This window comes from Aythya marila (assembly GCF_965140915.1).
Source record: "Aythya marila genome assembly, chromosome: 2".
Taxonomy (NCBI): domain Eukaryota; kingdom Metazoa; phylum Chordata; class Aves; order Anseriformes; family Anatidae; genus Aythya; species Aythya marila.
The window spans coordinates 49,875,501-49,891,313 of NC_139043.1; the positions used below are offsets into that span (position 1 = coordinate 49,875,501).

At 37.5% G+C, this 15,813-nt stretch overlaps 1 long non-coding RNA gene across 1 annotated transcript in view; it reads right to left on the reverse strand.

Moving 5' to 3' along the window:
- Positions 1–1,435: 1,435 nt before the first annotated feature.
- Positions 1,436–15,813, reverse strand: part of LOC309875099 — a 262,498-nt gene continuing 248,120 nt past the window's right edge. Inside the window, exon 3 of the long non-coding RNA XR_014316978.1 lies at positions 1,436–1,450. This is a non-coding gene — a long non-coding RNA (uncharacterized lncRNA). The remainder of the gene's footprint in view (positions 1,451–15,813) is intronic.

Here is a 15,813-nt window from a genome sequence, read left to right on the forward strand (position 1 = left end):
AACATGTATATATATGACACATACACATGCGTCTTATGTGCCAAAAATATCCATTGAAAATATTACAAGAGGGGCAAATGAGAACTAACTGATTTCTGGTCTACAGTTGACAGTCTGAAACTGAAAATTGTGCAGTACATCTAAGGCAAATTTTCTATTCAGGACTGGAGTGAGGATGTTTCAAAGCTGGTTAGCATATCCAGTCAACAGCATCCAACTCTACTGGGTTCTGTCTGGTAACTGTAATACAGGAATCAAAATACTCTAATTATGCTTATACTTGACACTTTGGGCTCCTTGGCAATGTCCTTTTAATTAGAAAATTTGTGAAAAGATCTAAAGAACTAGGTTAAACTAAAAGTGAAAAAATGTGATGTGCTGATACAGACAGGTTAAGGGTTAGATGAAACAACATAACCTTCATCCACAACAAATGCTTTCAGTCTTTCAAAGGTTGTGCAAGGGATATGTATGTTCATTTCCACCTCCCTGTATTTAGTTATTTCACAAAACAAGGATATTAGGTTATTCTCAAAACAAGGATAAGCATTAGTGTGACAACACAGGACACTTCCACACTGACACTCAAATGTTTCAGAGGCTTTCACTATTTTTCTGGAGATGGTAGAAATACATATTTACCTCTGGATTGTTGTATTGGCAGGGCAACCTTCATATTCAACACTTGAAAATGTTCTGTGACTACAGGGTAACTCAGCGAACTGAGTTTGAGATGCAGATAGCCAAAGAAGCTTAAGTCAAGGAATGAAATCCTGGCTTCACTGGGGTTGGTGCAGACTCAGGCATTGATCTTAATGTGAATTTAACAATAATTTTTAGAAATGTCAGGCATGGCTCCTGAGCCTAATCGATGGAAACATTTTTATGAATGTCAAATTTTAAAATGTCATTTTTACCTCAAGCACATGACTTGCTTATATATGGATTCTTTTTTACAACACAATAAAGGACACACAGCACTTTGATTTTTATACACACCATGCTGAAAATGGGATCATTGATACCTGGAATTGCTGCTAGGATGTGGAACAACATTGAGGACCTCCAGCTTTGTGTCTGAACAGCTATATCATTGACAATCCTGAGCTATGTAACAGCAATTTCAAATAATTATCTGGGTGTTAATTATAGCATATGTACTAGTGCCCACTGTACACCTTCATACTATTCACTGAGCTAGAGGTGATACTTCTCATTCTAGGGAAAAAAAAAAAAAAAAGCTTTTCTATGACAAATTAAGTACCCAGTATTTCTGCAGTGCATACACAGCAGCTAAAGGAAACCAAACTAAAATAATCTCTTCGACTGCATCTACAATACCTTCCATTATTCCCACAGAGCTCCCACAGAAACAGCTGCAAGTCAAGGACTCAGAATGCGAAGCAATATAAATTCTTCATTCTTCCTCTAGCCTCCATCAGGTGCTTTGCTATCAAACAATGAAAAAGTCAGAATGTAAATGATGCTAGAAAACATATATATAAAATGTACATACATACATATACACAGACACACTGTATGCATTAGTCCAGGTGCTTATAGCAGTACTGAACTGCAGCTCTCTACATACACTTCACAGAAACAGAGACCCTGTTATGAGCTACTGCCTCTATTTCTTTTTCCATACACTCAGGCTATTGTAACATCTTCTCTCCCAGCAGTGCTTCCTTTTTCTTGACCTTTTACCCTCTCTGCTTTAGCTTTTCTATGAATGGCAATGAAACAAAAGTAGAGAAAAAATAAGAGAAAAGTAATTAACAAGAAGGAGATTGTTGCAGCTCCTCAGAGGTATCCTTAGAGAGTGACTGTCTGAGATCATTAGTGCAACAGAGGATATCAGAGTCAGGGATAAACAGGAATGGGCTGAACTGGAAGGAAAACAAACAAACAAACAAACAAACAAACAAAAAGATAAGGTAGATATTCGTTATTTCTGAGCCTCATTTTGTTAGAAGAAATAGACTCGTAGAATCGTAGATTTGTCTGGGTTGGAAGCAACCTTAAAAATGTCTAATTCCAACCTCTCTGCTGTGGGCAGGGATACCTCAGAGCCCCATCCAACCTGTCATCCACAATTTCTCTGGGCACCTTTTTCCAGCACCTCACCATCCTCTGAGCAGATAATTTCTTCCTTAATTATGCAGTTTAGGCTGGTGCTATGCTTTTAAATTATAGTTGTAGACTGTATGGTTATAACCATACTTCATCTCCTTGAAATTTTAATTTGTGACTGTTTGGACAGTATCTAAGAGTATTATTGGAAGGATAATCTCTTAATGCTCGGTTATTCAATACTACATTGACAAATTAAATGGAGAGATGTTGTAGATATTTAGACCCTTGTTAAACTGCTATCAAGCCTTACCTGCTTCATCTAGCTGTACCTTGAGTAATATAAAAGGTAATACAGATCAAGGAATTTCAAATGTATGCCCCAAGCCTTCACATATATTACAACAGTAAAACCCAATAATGAACTTGTTCCTTAGGCATTATTAATAGGATTTGGATAATCACAGCAAAAGCCCTTAGTGCTGAAATTATATTCTTTTTGTTGACAACACATTACCTAATGGGACTATGTGAATCTGAAAAGAAGATACACTGATTGACGTGAATGTTATAGTATTAAAAAAATAACTTCAGTGAGACACCCCTGTAAATTAATAATTTGTTTTAATTTATTCCCCCCTCAGTTGTCTCAAGGAATATTTTCAAATGAAAGTCAGATGCTCATGCCTTCTAACTGGAGTTAGGTACTAAGACAGCGGGTTTTAAAACGTCCGTTGTGGGGATTAAAAGACTTCCTACCAGGAAGCCATGTCTGGTGCATATTTCATAAGGGGGCCACAACAAGGTTCTACTCTGAGACTCCTTATTCTCACTTGTTCTCTTCATCACAAAATCCATCAATGACATTTTGCATGTCATTTGCCTCTGGAAGCTGTCCTACCTCAGCCTATGGCCAGGAGGTGAAATTATATATTCCATAAAATTACTGAATATTACATTCCTAGTTCCATCATCTATTAATATGACTGCTCCTGAGGAAAGACAGACCAACGTAGGTAAAAAGAGAGTGCTGCAGCCAGAAGGGAACAGTTAATTATTAACTAGGAAGTTTGAAAGAGGAATGTTTTGCAGAAGAGTCTGTCCCTTGGCAGTTCAACATTCCTTGGCTGTCCAACATGCACTTTTCCCTGCCCTCCTTGGGCTTTTCCTTATGTGCAACCTGAGCCATTCTTCCACACAATGAGATGGAAGGAAAAACATATTCTGCTTTTTCCCCTTGTTCCTGGTTTCTGTATTCTGCCAGTTAACACACAGTCCTAGGAAAGGATGAGAGTAAAGCAGACCTGGGTGGAAGTCACTTTCAAGGAACAGTTTTACTGGTGCTGAACTACAGTGTCTTGAGCAGTTATTGGCAACACACTACAAGCTTTTATTTCCCTGCTTGCTGTCCCCATTGGGGGTATCAACCCCCCTTGCCAGCCACATAAGGCGGGTGCCAACTGCTGGTAGGTAATCAAAGAAAAACAGAAGTTGCAAGATTCCTTGGGTTATTATATGACTATTTTCCTAACCTTTGCTGGAGCTCTGTACCCTCTGTTACATGGTGGGAATAGAGGCAGGGGGGTTGGTTCCTTACTTCTATAATTTGTAAAAAGGTAAATGTTTATATCAGATTTGTCACTGAGAGGAAGAGAAAAAAGGGTTTTAAAGGCACTTTGCATGTAAGTACTCATGAAACAATACTGTTATTCTCACGCAGCAGGTAGTAAGCAACAGACACAGACAAAATGACTTAGCAATGCAAAATAAGCTCCAGGCATCTGGTAATTGTACATTTTTCTTTTAAAACCCCTCACAACACTGAATTGCACTGGGTCAATCTGACCTGTTCTTAACTGTGTTTGTAGTGGTAGGAAATCTTTGTGACTCACAGTTTCAATTAGAACAACATTTTTGACTGTTCAGGTATGGAGCTGGGAGGTGGAGGTGGGGTTGAGGAGGGAAGAAAAAAGAAAATAAAAAAAAAAAAAAAGAAGAAAAGACAAAAAAAACCTCAAGCCTAATCAAAAGAACAATAACAACAAAACTCCTTATTTGCACCCACTTCGTACCCCAAACGCTCTCATTTTCATGAATTGAACTGAAGTTAGAGTGTTTTCAAAGTATTTATATAAAAGGTGTGTTTTCATTATACAGCCCCTTTTATTTATCACCTATCTTTCTACCTTTCTTTGTAAGACATACATAATTATGGGTCTGTGGAAACACATGATTCAGAGAAACACAAAATATCAGATTGGAAAGGACCTCAGGAGGTCATCCTGTCCAACCCCCCTGCCCAGGCAGGGTCACCTAGAGCAGGTTGCACAGGACAGCTTCTGAGTACCTCCAGGGAGGCAAACTCCACCAACTCTCTAGGAAATTTGTGCTAGTATTGCCATCTTCATGATGAATGAAGAAGATCGCTCTGACTCAGCTCCTCAGAGTTTTTGCCAAGTGATTCTTCATATGACATCTTAAAATCTGTGCTCTGCACCTGGAACACCTGTAGAAAGGGCGGAGAGAGCCAGGCACTTCTGAATCAAAAAAAACAAGCATGCAATCAACAGGAATAGGCATACTTCCTGGCTCTAGCAGAGGCCTGTAGAGCTAGGCACCCCTAGAAATGAACTACACATCTGCCACTAGGAAGGCAAAAGGTGACATTGGCCTCCAGGTGTTGCTCTCCTCTACCAAAACTGGATACCAGGGTAGTGTGAGGGTAGTGTGACAAAGAGGCCCTGTAGAGGTCCTGATCTTCCTAGAGATCGGAATTTGCCAAGAGGCTTTGTGTTAGCACAGCCCCTTTGCTGGTGAAATGATGTATGGAATAATAGAATCATAGAATATTCTGAGTTGCAAGGGACCCGTAAGGATCATTGAGTCCAATTCCTGCCACCACACAGGTCTACCCAAAAATTCAGACCATATAACTAAGAGCATAGTCCAAGTGCTTTTTAAACTCTGACAGGCTTGGTGCTGTGACTACGTCCCTGTGGAGCCTGTTCTAGTGTGTGACAGCCTTCTCAGTGAAGAACCTCTTCCCGTTATCCAGCCTGAAATGTATGTAGCACTGTCATGGGAGCTACCTTGCAAGGGGCTTAAGATTCACAGGCAGCTGAAGTCACAGGTTGATTAACATCAGCATCACTGTGCCAAAATGAGCACATCCTGGATGAGGCTTATTAGCCATGCTCTAAATTTAGCACGGCTTCAAGGTCAAACATGTACTGTGACCACCAGCTCGGAGTACCAACAAAGCATGATGGTTCCACCATCGAGTCTGCTCTCATCATCTGTCATCTTTGGAAACATTCTATATGTAATGATTTGGTCAAAATCGAAGGTCCGAATCTTGCACCCTTCCTCAGGCTGAGTAATATGTATTCTTTGTTCTTATGACTTAAGTGTGCAGTCCCATGCATTAAGCAAATGCTTTAGGATTCATCTGAAAGAGTTTTGTTGAGAAGTGTATGTAAAATAACTGATGCCTATAGACAAATTTTGTCTATCTATAAAACTTCTTGTAGTTAACAATACAAACAACAACAACAAAAACAGCTTACCTCCCCACACTAGTTCTACTGCTTGCAGTTAAGTGTAACCCATAAATACCAAGGGATTGTCCAAATGTATTATATGTTTCAATTGTTAGAACAAGAAAAAAGTATTACTTTTCTACCACACATTGTATTTCATAGTGGTTTACAGCTGGAAAGAATAATGAAAAAAATATATATTTCTTTGGCTTATCAGAGGGAGAGAGCTAATACCTGCCAGCAAATCCCATTATGATTATTATATACTACTTCAGATTGGATTCATTCATATATTGCACAGATATTACTAATAAGACTTCTTGCAACCATATGTGAGTCTTTGCAAATTGTGATCAACCTCAATGCAGCTGCCACCAGGTAATGGATTAATAAGATGATGATATTAAATTAATTAATTTCTCCTTATCTGCTGCTGCTCCTGATGTAACCTTTCTGGATTTAAATAAAGCTTTTGATACTGTCTCTCACAGTATCCTTCTGGGAAAAAAATGACCAGAATACAGTTAGATAAAAGCATAATAAGATCGGTGAACAACTGGCTGATGGGTCACAGAATCACAGAATTTCTAGGTTGGAAGAGACCTCAAGATCATCGAGTCCAACCTCTGACCTCTGGGTCAGGCCAGAGGGTTCTTGTAAATGGGGTTACATTGGGCTGGTGACCTGTCACTAGTGGGGTTCCCCAGGGCTCCATTTTAGGACTAGTCCTCTTCAGTGTTTTCATAAAGAATGTGGATGAAGGACTTGAAGGCTTTTTGAGTAAGTTCACAGACGATACCAAATTGGGTGGAGATATTGACTCTGTTGAGGGTGGTGAGGCTTTACAGAGAGAACTGGAAAAATTAGAGAACTGGGCAATCACCAACAATATATATGAAGTTTAACAAGAGCAATTGCCAGATTCTGCACCTGGGAACGGGCAACCCTGGCTATATGTACAAAAAGGGGAAGAGATGCTGGAGAGCAGCCCCGTGGAAAGGGATCTGGGGGTTTTTATCAACAACAAGCTGAACATGAGTCAGCAGTATGCTTTGACAGCCGATCGTATCCTGAGGAGCATCAAGCACAGCAGCGCTAACCAGTCAAGGGAAGTGATTGTCCCACTCTACTTTGTTGCTGGTGCTTCCTCATCTTGACTACTGTGTGCAGTTTGGGTGCCGCAGTAGAAGAAAGATATAAAGCTGTTAGAGAGCATCCAAAGGAGGGCAACAAAAATAGTGAAGGATCTAGAGGGGAAGATGTATGAAGAGCAGCTAAAGTCACTTGGATTGTTCAGCCTAGGGAAGAGGAGGCTGAGGAGAGGTCTCATTGCGCAGTACAACTTCCTTATGAGGGGGAACGGAGGGGCAGGCACTGATCTCTTCTCTCTGGTGACCAGTGATAGGACCTGAGGGAAGGGCTTGAAGATATGACAGGGGAGGTTCAGGCTGGATATCAGGAAAAGGTTCTTCACCAAGAGAGTGGTTGTGTACTGGAACAGGCTCCCCAGGGAAGTGGTCATAGCACCAAGCCTGTCAGAGTTCATCAAGCATTTGGACAGACACGTGATCTGATTTTTTATTTTACTTTATTTATTTATTTATTTATTTATTTATTTATTATGGTCCTTTGGGGTCTCAGGAGTTGGACTCGATCCCTGTGGGTCCTTTCCAAGTTGGATATTCTATGATTCTATGACTTACAGAGCAGTTCCGACTCTACCATTCTGCACACACAGTTCTGACTCAGACTTTCACAGAAAAATGGAAGGAGCACCAGCAGGCTTCATTTATCAGGAATAACTTTTTGTTCATGCTCTTTCACCTCTGGCACCTAGGCAAACTAAATCAGCTGGTTCTATTGACCCCACACATTTTGTGCAGGCTGCCGTGGAATTATGATAAATTTACTGAAATAGGATAGATTTGCTGTAAATTGAAATTAAGTGAGGCCTTGAAATAAAAGCCTTCAAAGGATTAAAAATGTGCGCATTTGTTCAAAGCAAGCAAACTGATTCACTCAACTCTGTTCTGCAGATATATTATATATATATATATATATTTATACTATATATTGGTTTCAATGCAATTCTAAGTGCATCAGCACAAACTTATCCAGTTAAGTCAGTCCTGGTAGCACTTGTCCAATAAACAGTGTGAATTCAGTTACAATTAAAATATCTGAATTAATTTGACTGTTTTTTAAAAACAACCAACTAAACAGGTAAATTTTAAAATGCTGGAAAGGTTATTTAAAAGTAAGTTATTTAAAAATAAGAGGGATAACCCCTAGTCTAGTCAAGATTATTATTTTTTTATTCTCTTTTTAGTGTACTATAGCCAATAAAATCTTCGGCTTGGAAAAACAAGAGAGGGTGGGAAAGAATTCCATTCTGACCTTTAACTGAACAGATCATCTGATTGAATCTCCATACCCTGAAAAAATGAGAGCAAGAGTGTGTGTTAACAAGAGAGTTTCCTTTCACTAGGCAGGGCCACAGTAGAGATACATTTCCTATCATCTCCCTCTTGTTTATATAGTGTGTTTATAAAACTACTGCAATTCCCCACTTATTATTGGGGTCTTCCCATTACCAGCTAAAAGGGTATTGAGGACTCACTTAGGGGAGTAGTGATCACTAAACAATGTGAAATCTCCATCTGTTCAGAACCAGCAGCAGCTTTTCTTTAGGTAAAGATAAAGAGTAGTATCACAACATCTGCTAAATGGGAAATGCTTTCCATCTTGTCTTACTATGAAGACAAGTGATGTCAAGGAATGCTTTCACCAAGAAATTGAATTACAGTTATCATGCTATGAAGTCATGCGACTGTCAGTGAGATCACTGATGGCACAATATAATGCAGCACACAATGAAAATTTGAAAATGAGGGTAAATCTGCCATTATAGGAAGATTTGTCTTATCTGGATAGTTTTTCTTCTATCAGTTTTTATAAGAATACTTCAAAACAAACAAACAAACAAACAGAAACGGGGGAAAAAAAAAAGGAAAAAAAAAAAAAGATAAAGAAATTCTTAAAGAAGCCCACAGTAAAAACCATCCTGAAAATGCTATCTTTTGTGGGGGAATTGAAGGTATGAATTAGAATGGGCATCTCCAGAAGAGACAGCAGCCAAATCCTTTCTAAAGGAAATCCATTTCTGAGCCTTTGAAGTGCACAAAAGACATCTCTATTTTGATTTCTGAAGCCACTTTGAATAGTACTTAGCAAGAATTCAGACACACTGTACTTAAGCAGTGTGACACCTAGAAAGCAGGTATAATGTAAAACTGTTTCATTAAAAAACTTGTCGCATCAGGATCCAAACAGAAAGTAGTTTTTTCTGGAATGAACAAAAATTAATGTGCATGATCTGTTTTTCCATTGTCTTCTCTAAAGGATGTAGCCCAACTGGACCATAAAATTGGGCACCAAAAGGATATTTGAACACACACTTTGCTCAGGTCACTGTGAAGTTAGCTATTCCTAATTTTCAGGAAACAACACTGCAGAGAACTCCACCTTTACAGTTTTTTGAATGGAAATAATTTCTTCCTTTATGCCTCCCTTTGGATGATGTACTCAGATGGATCATTACTTTGCGGCATTTATATGTAATTGAAATTATACGTATGTTCAAATGGTATTAAAATCAGAAAGAACAGATACTGTTTTCAGAAAGTTACTTACACTAGACATTAAAACCATTTTCATCTTTTAGGCATACACACTTCCTGTCTTCCTGAAAATATTTAAATTATGTTTTCATAGGACAAATCACCCAACTGTGCTTCCAGTGAAACAGAAACACATTTCTCTTTCAAATAAATAAATAAAAATAATTGAAATGGCATACACGCAAATAATTGTTTCTTTTTGCTTTTTTACATCTCTTCTTCCTCATTATTCCATCATGTTAATGTTTTCCATTTGAAAGTTTGATGAAGTTGAAAAAAGAAACTGAGTTTAGCCTGTCTTTACCTGACTTGTGACCCATTGTTCCATTGTTTATAATCCTTTATTTATAAATAATTATAGATATATGGAGAAAAAAAAAAAAAGTTTTCCCATTGCTTTTATTTGACTTCTATGGACAGCCATGACCTCTGTCCCCTGCTTCTAAAATAAATGTTTGTTCCAAAAATATGCTAACCATCTAGTATTTTGTTTGCACTCTATTCAGGAGCTTGCATAAATATTCAAGATATACAGAGAAAGAAGGGAGCAACATGCCTGATATTCTACTTTACGTTACTGGGATTCCTTGCGGGACTGAAACAACCTCTTAGCCATGGTTGTTTCACACGCTTTTACAGACCACTGCTGGCAAGCCATGTGAACTCTGGAAGCTGAGTCTTTTCTCCTTTCATCTGCCCTCCTTCATTACATGGATTTCCCTTATTGTGTGCCACCTACCTACACAGTGCTCTGCCTGTCAGCACTGCTGACTGTGTGCCAGCCCGCTTTCCTTCTGGTTACTTTTTCTCACTGTTCATTTGCCTGTCTCCAGCATCTACCTGCTCCCCTTACTCTGTATACTAGCTCTTTTCTACTATTGGCCTGCTTATTGCAACTCCCCAACTAACTGCTCTTTCCCAGTCCTTATATATGAAAGGGTAATATATGTAAAAATCTTTCAACTTGCCAGCTCAGCAGTGTTACACCTGAGAACATGCCTGCCTCTTATGCAGTGAGAATACCTATTCCATTGCTTATCAGATTAATGAGCATTTAGCTAAATAAGACTTTCTCCAGGAGGCCAGCTTCAGTGTGTGCAGGAATGCTAATGACAAGGTGGGGAGATAACAACTCAGTACTTCAAGCAACCGAGCAGGTACTGAAGACGGAAGCCTACCCACTTGAGACAACTGCCTTCACATCTCAGTGCTGCTGGGGGCCCACAAGTCACAGCATGTAAGAAAGTAATTACCTGCAAAGAAACAAAGCCTACACAGTCACACTCTCTGTTTCCCTCATAAGCATCTAACTGTTACCTTGGCGTTGGTTTTTAATGATGGATTATCCCTTTTCACATGCTATCAGCTATCAGCCAGGACTCAAGTTGACAATTCTTCAAAGTGGGGATAACATAGTTTTAAATCCACATCATATAATGCATTCTCAGGCACTATGAGTACAGAAACAGAAGAGTTTTTTGTTTGTTTGTTTGTTTGTTTTTGACAGGAAAGAGCCCACTCAAGTTTGCAGGAAACTCTTTGTTATTTCTAAAAGCCCTGCACATCAGGCCTGTCAGATCTTCCATCATAAGTCTCTCTCTGTTCTCCCATTTGCAATGCATTCTAGTTCAAAAGAGTACCAAAGACAAAATCTGCAAAGGATACAAAGGGAATTAGAAATATAAATGCACCTGAAAGTTGATTGCACTATCTTAATGCTCTCAAACTACTTCTCAAATTCTCTGTTCAGCTGCTAACTGCTCCCTAAACTGCTCTCTAAGTGGTTGTTGTTGTTGTTGCTATGGGTTTTTTGTTTGTTTTGTTTTTCATTTTAGTTTTATATCCTTGCTTTTGTTTCCCTTTTGGACTATAAATTAAAAGGACTAGACTTTCTATTCATATAGCACGTTGCAGAAAACAGATTCAGCCTAAAACCTAAATTTAGCCACAAATCAACATTTAATTTATATACTATTATAAAAAATTATAGGGAGCAATTGTCCATCACTAATATTTATAGCCATTACCTTTATCACATTTTGAATACAGAAAACCTTTCAGTATTAGTTAAAACTATTACATTTTTCTTTTTCTCAGCCAAAATTTTCTCAGCAAAATCAGGAGATCACCTGATCTCCTCTCTAGACACTTCTTAGAAAGCAATTGGCAATTTGTAACACTTACTAAATTTAAAAAGTTAATTGCTATCTAACTGAAGTAGCTTATTATACAAGTACTGGGACTATGCATATCTGCCAGTTGAATACACTAAAGCATTCCATTTAAGCAATTTAAATTAAAATATCATTTTATAAGTTGTTTTGATTGTGATTGCATATTGAGATTTTAAATAATTTTGATTTAATTTCAAGGGAGATGGATTCATTTTGTATATTATCAAATTGTAATCATTTTTGTGTGATTAACATTTAATTTATGTCTCTGCTCTTAGCACTTTCTATTGCTACAGTTGTAGCTGTATTACACTTTTTGAAAGGCTAAGTGTTCCATGCAAAGCACTGTGGAGATGGAGTAGCAAAAAGCATGATGAAAATAAATGAGACTTGGAGCTCCACAAGCAATCCTCTAGTAGGATATCTCTATCATGTTTTATCATACAGCCAAAGAAACATCTCTGTAATGGTAAAAAGGCTTTGTAATCAAGACAATTAAAAATGTGGGAGTAACAGAATCACTTGCTAACCAAGACCAAGACTACCAGAAGACAGCTCTGGATTAGTTCTCAGCCCAAACCTTATATATTTAGGAGACAGTAATACAGACAGAATGGATGTAACATTATACTTTCTGCAGCACAGATGGGTGCTTTCTCCTTTGCTATTCTTCAGTGTCTACTTCAGGACTCACATCCATTTTGAGAAATAATAAGACAGAACATGATCCACTGCAAATATATTATTCATTACTAGAATTACTATTATTCATTACTAGGCATTTAGTTTTGTTTGTTTGTTTTGGCAGATGCTCTTTTTGGAGGGGGAAAGGGCATATGAAATCAATGAGTTATCAAAATAGTGAATACTTTGGCCTGAATTTGGTAAATGGCTGTAACCAAATTTGAAAAAGCAGAAAAAAATGTCAGAAGCATGAAGATAAAACATTTTTACGCTTCTGAACTGAACCATTTTCATTTCTCAGCAAAGTTCACAGAGGGACAGATTTTCAAGTCTTCAAGGAGTATTTGAGGTGAATTGCCTGGAAATAGTCCAGTTCAAATAACTTGGAGTGCTTATGGGAGGATGTTAGAAATATACATCTCTGAATATGCTTTCAAAGTTAAAGGACTACTCTACAATTCTTGAGAACCTGGTTGTTAGCAAACTGCTGAAGAACAAGTACTGACAAAGAATTTAGCTTTTGCCTTATGTTGAATTTCACCTAGGCAAATATTTCATAATGTAGACAGTAACACTTGTGGTCAGTACCTCTTTAAACTGAAGTGTCCTAGGTAATTGCACACTTCCCCATATATTTTCTGAAGGAAATTCCGTTAGCAGCAATCTGATTGAGCTCATCAGAAACATGTGCCAAGTAGGAATTTACATCCTGTCTTTGTCTCAGGAGTTGATTTGAATTTACAAATTTGTTTTCCTTGCTGAGGTTTATAAATGAATCCATAGATGGTTTGTCAGTGTGTATTGTTTTATTATTATTATTATTATTATTATTATTGTTATTGTTATTGTTATTATTATTTATTTATTTATTTATTTATTTTTCCTGTTGTCAGCTCTGGGTTTTGGAAGGCTGCTATGAAATATTCCTACTAATAGCTCTTTTGAGCCTTTGGTTAATGTACTCCCACACACAATAGAAAAAAAAAATCTACAAAGTAACAGCACTAATATGACAGTTGGAGGTAGTTTGAAAATGACAGTCTTTATAGTGAGCAGTACAAGCAGGAGCAACATAATCTAAAGGGTAGACTGCTTTTAAAAAAAAACTTCATATGCAAGTTGCAGCCACCATATTTAAAGGATATTCATTCATAACATTAAAATGGGATATTTTTTGTGTGTTTTCATGTATGTACATATTTTTAATGATGGAAATTTTCTAGAGTAAGTTATAGAAGAGCTAGCTTTAAGGATGTTATTTGAGAAGATTTTTACATTTTGAATAGCAAAGTCAGAATATCAAGAACTATCCTGGTAAGTTTACCAAGAATGAGATTGGTCTGCTGTGAAATTAGATATTTTAACTGAGTATCTCTCAAGTGCACAAGGTTAAACTAACTGTCTCATATATAGTTTTGAACAGATTTTCTCTCCTAGGAAAAGGGTAGAAAGAGCTTAGGCAGTCAGGGGTCCCCTCACACTCAGAGTGAGACACACTCCTGGAACAGGCTGCAATAGCTACTGCTGTAGGATCTACTGAAGGTGACCCATTAATCAATCATCTCAATAACAACTTCTCCATTTAATTGCCTGACCAGCTGATAGACCTTTCTAATCAAAGTGGAGACACATATTTCTACTCAGGGCACTGACCCAGATAAAGAAAAACTAAGGGCATCTAAAGATCCATTCTGTCCCCTAAATGTTCATGGATAGCTTCAGGTTGTATTGTGTCTTGATCCGTTTATTTTTATTATTATTTTGTTATAGCTGTGTTTCCTTATTTTCACAGTGTAAGTAGCAGAATGCTGCATATACAGAGTTGAAAATATCTGTATTTTTTCTTTATTTCTTTAAGACTTTATTTCTTCTTTCAGAGTATAGGACATACCAGATAAGCTTTTTGTTATTAAATTTTAAATAGAGAAGAACTGAGACTAAAAACTTGCATCTGAACCTCTCTGAAACTTAGGGAGAAAGAACTCCTCATTTTCATACTTGGATACATGTTTTCTCTGCCAGTTTTCACAGATATACATCTGCCAAATCTGCCATGTCTTTATGAGATCTATATTTACACCATACTTCTTTCTCTGTGACAAGCTCAGCTTCTTCAGATGTTATTTTTTTATCAAAATATTAGATTAAAATATCCTTCAGAAGGCTGTGTAATTTTTATCAAAGAAGAATGAAAGAACTTCAGAACTCTATTACAAAAACAGGCTTCCCTCAGTCCAGACTGCAGAACCCCAAATGAATAAACAACAGGGAAGCAGGTAAAATCTTGTTTAAGTTTAATAAGCATTTATAAACACAATTTCTGTCTTACCAGTGTCAAGCTTTGATTTACACCTACAGACAAACCTGAAGGATTAGACTCTTCAGCCTTCTCTGCTTTTAAACAAGTTTTACTTTAAAAAGCCTGTTTAGTGATCTTAACCAGCTAACATCTTCTCAATTTAATGTGGATCACTTTGCAGTAAAATTCCAATTGCTTAAATGGCCATGCATTGAAAACAAAAAGTTAGTGTAGTTTATTTCAGTGAATAAGCCCCATCTGAGACTTTTGAGTTTGTTTAAACTTAGACACCTCAATCCACATAGGATGGAAAAAGGAAAATCTAATACTGGAAAACAAAGCGAATGATCTTCAGTCTGCACAAAAAAAATACAAGTGGAATTGATTGCAAAGGGCCACATCCTGAGCATCCACAGTGTTGCTAAGTGGGCTGAAGATGCTGGCACTTTGTAGCTCTGAGAATTTGGATCTAACAGAAAATTTACTGCTTCTCCTTTATCCATAAAAGGTGTTGCCATATTCCACACTTCTGTGCTCACTGGTTTTGCTGTCCCTCTTACAGTGAGGATCTTAACCTAATTCCAGATTTCTAGATGGCTCCATGTTCAAAATGGACAGGTGAACCTAGAGAGCATTTGCTTTTTCTATAGCATCTAGCATTTGTTGTATCTACAGAAATTATATCCCTGAAACCTCTTAAAACAAACAAACAAACAAACAAAAAAAAAAACACTTTATTTTAACGGAACTAAGAAACTTGATTCCTCCACCTTGCTTACTCTTTAGTGCTGAAACTTAGTTTTTAACACAAACTTTGCAACCTCTAAGGCTGTTACTCCTAACAAGGTTTAGTGTTTCATGGGACAAGCTTTTACCTTAATTTTCAGGTCCTTTATAAGGCTGTCTGAACTAACTCAACAATATAAGGTCTGAAAGAAAAGTAGGTATGTAGAAGTCATCGTTATTCATTCTGAGTACCACCTAAAAGTCTCTGAAGAAATTGCAGTTAGATGGATACTCAGAAAAGAGCTGGTAGTAGAGGTAGCTGGTACAGTACTGCCAGTACAGCAAGTAATTCAGCAGAAAATGTTCTACATCTTCTTCCATGAAAGACAACAGAAAAATCCCACGGGACCATCCATCCATGACCTTTTTTTTTTTTTTTTGAGGATGTAGTATTATATTACCAACCATTCCTGATATTCCATGATATTCAGCTCATAGTTTTACATTAATCTTGCTACCACATTTATTCTTTAATTTACTAAGGCAGTGACATTAGCCACAGACATTAAAGCCTTATATAAAGGACTTTTCTTGACCTACTGTGAGGAGAGATGCTGAAGAAATTACCCTCTGAATAT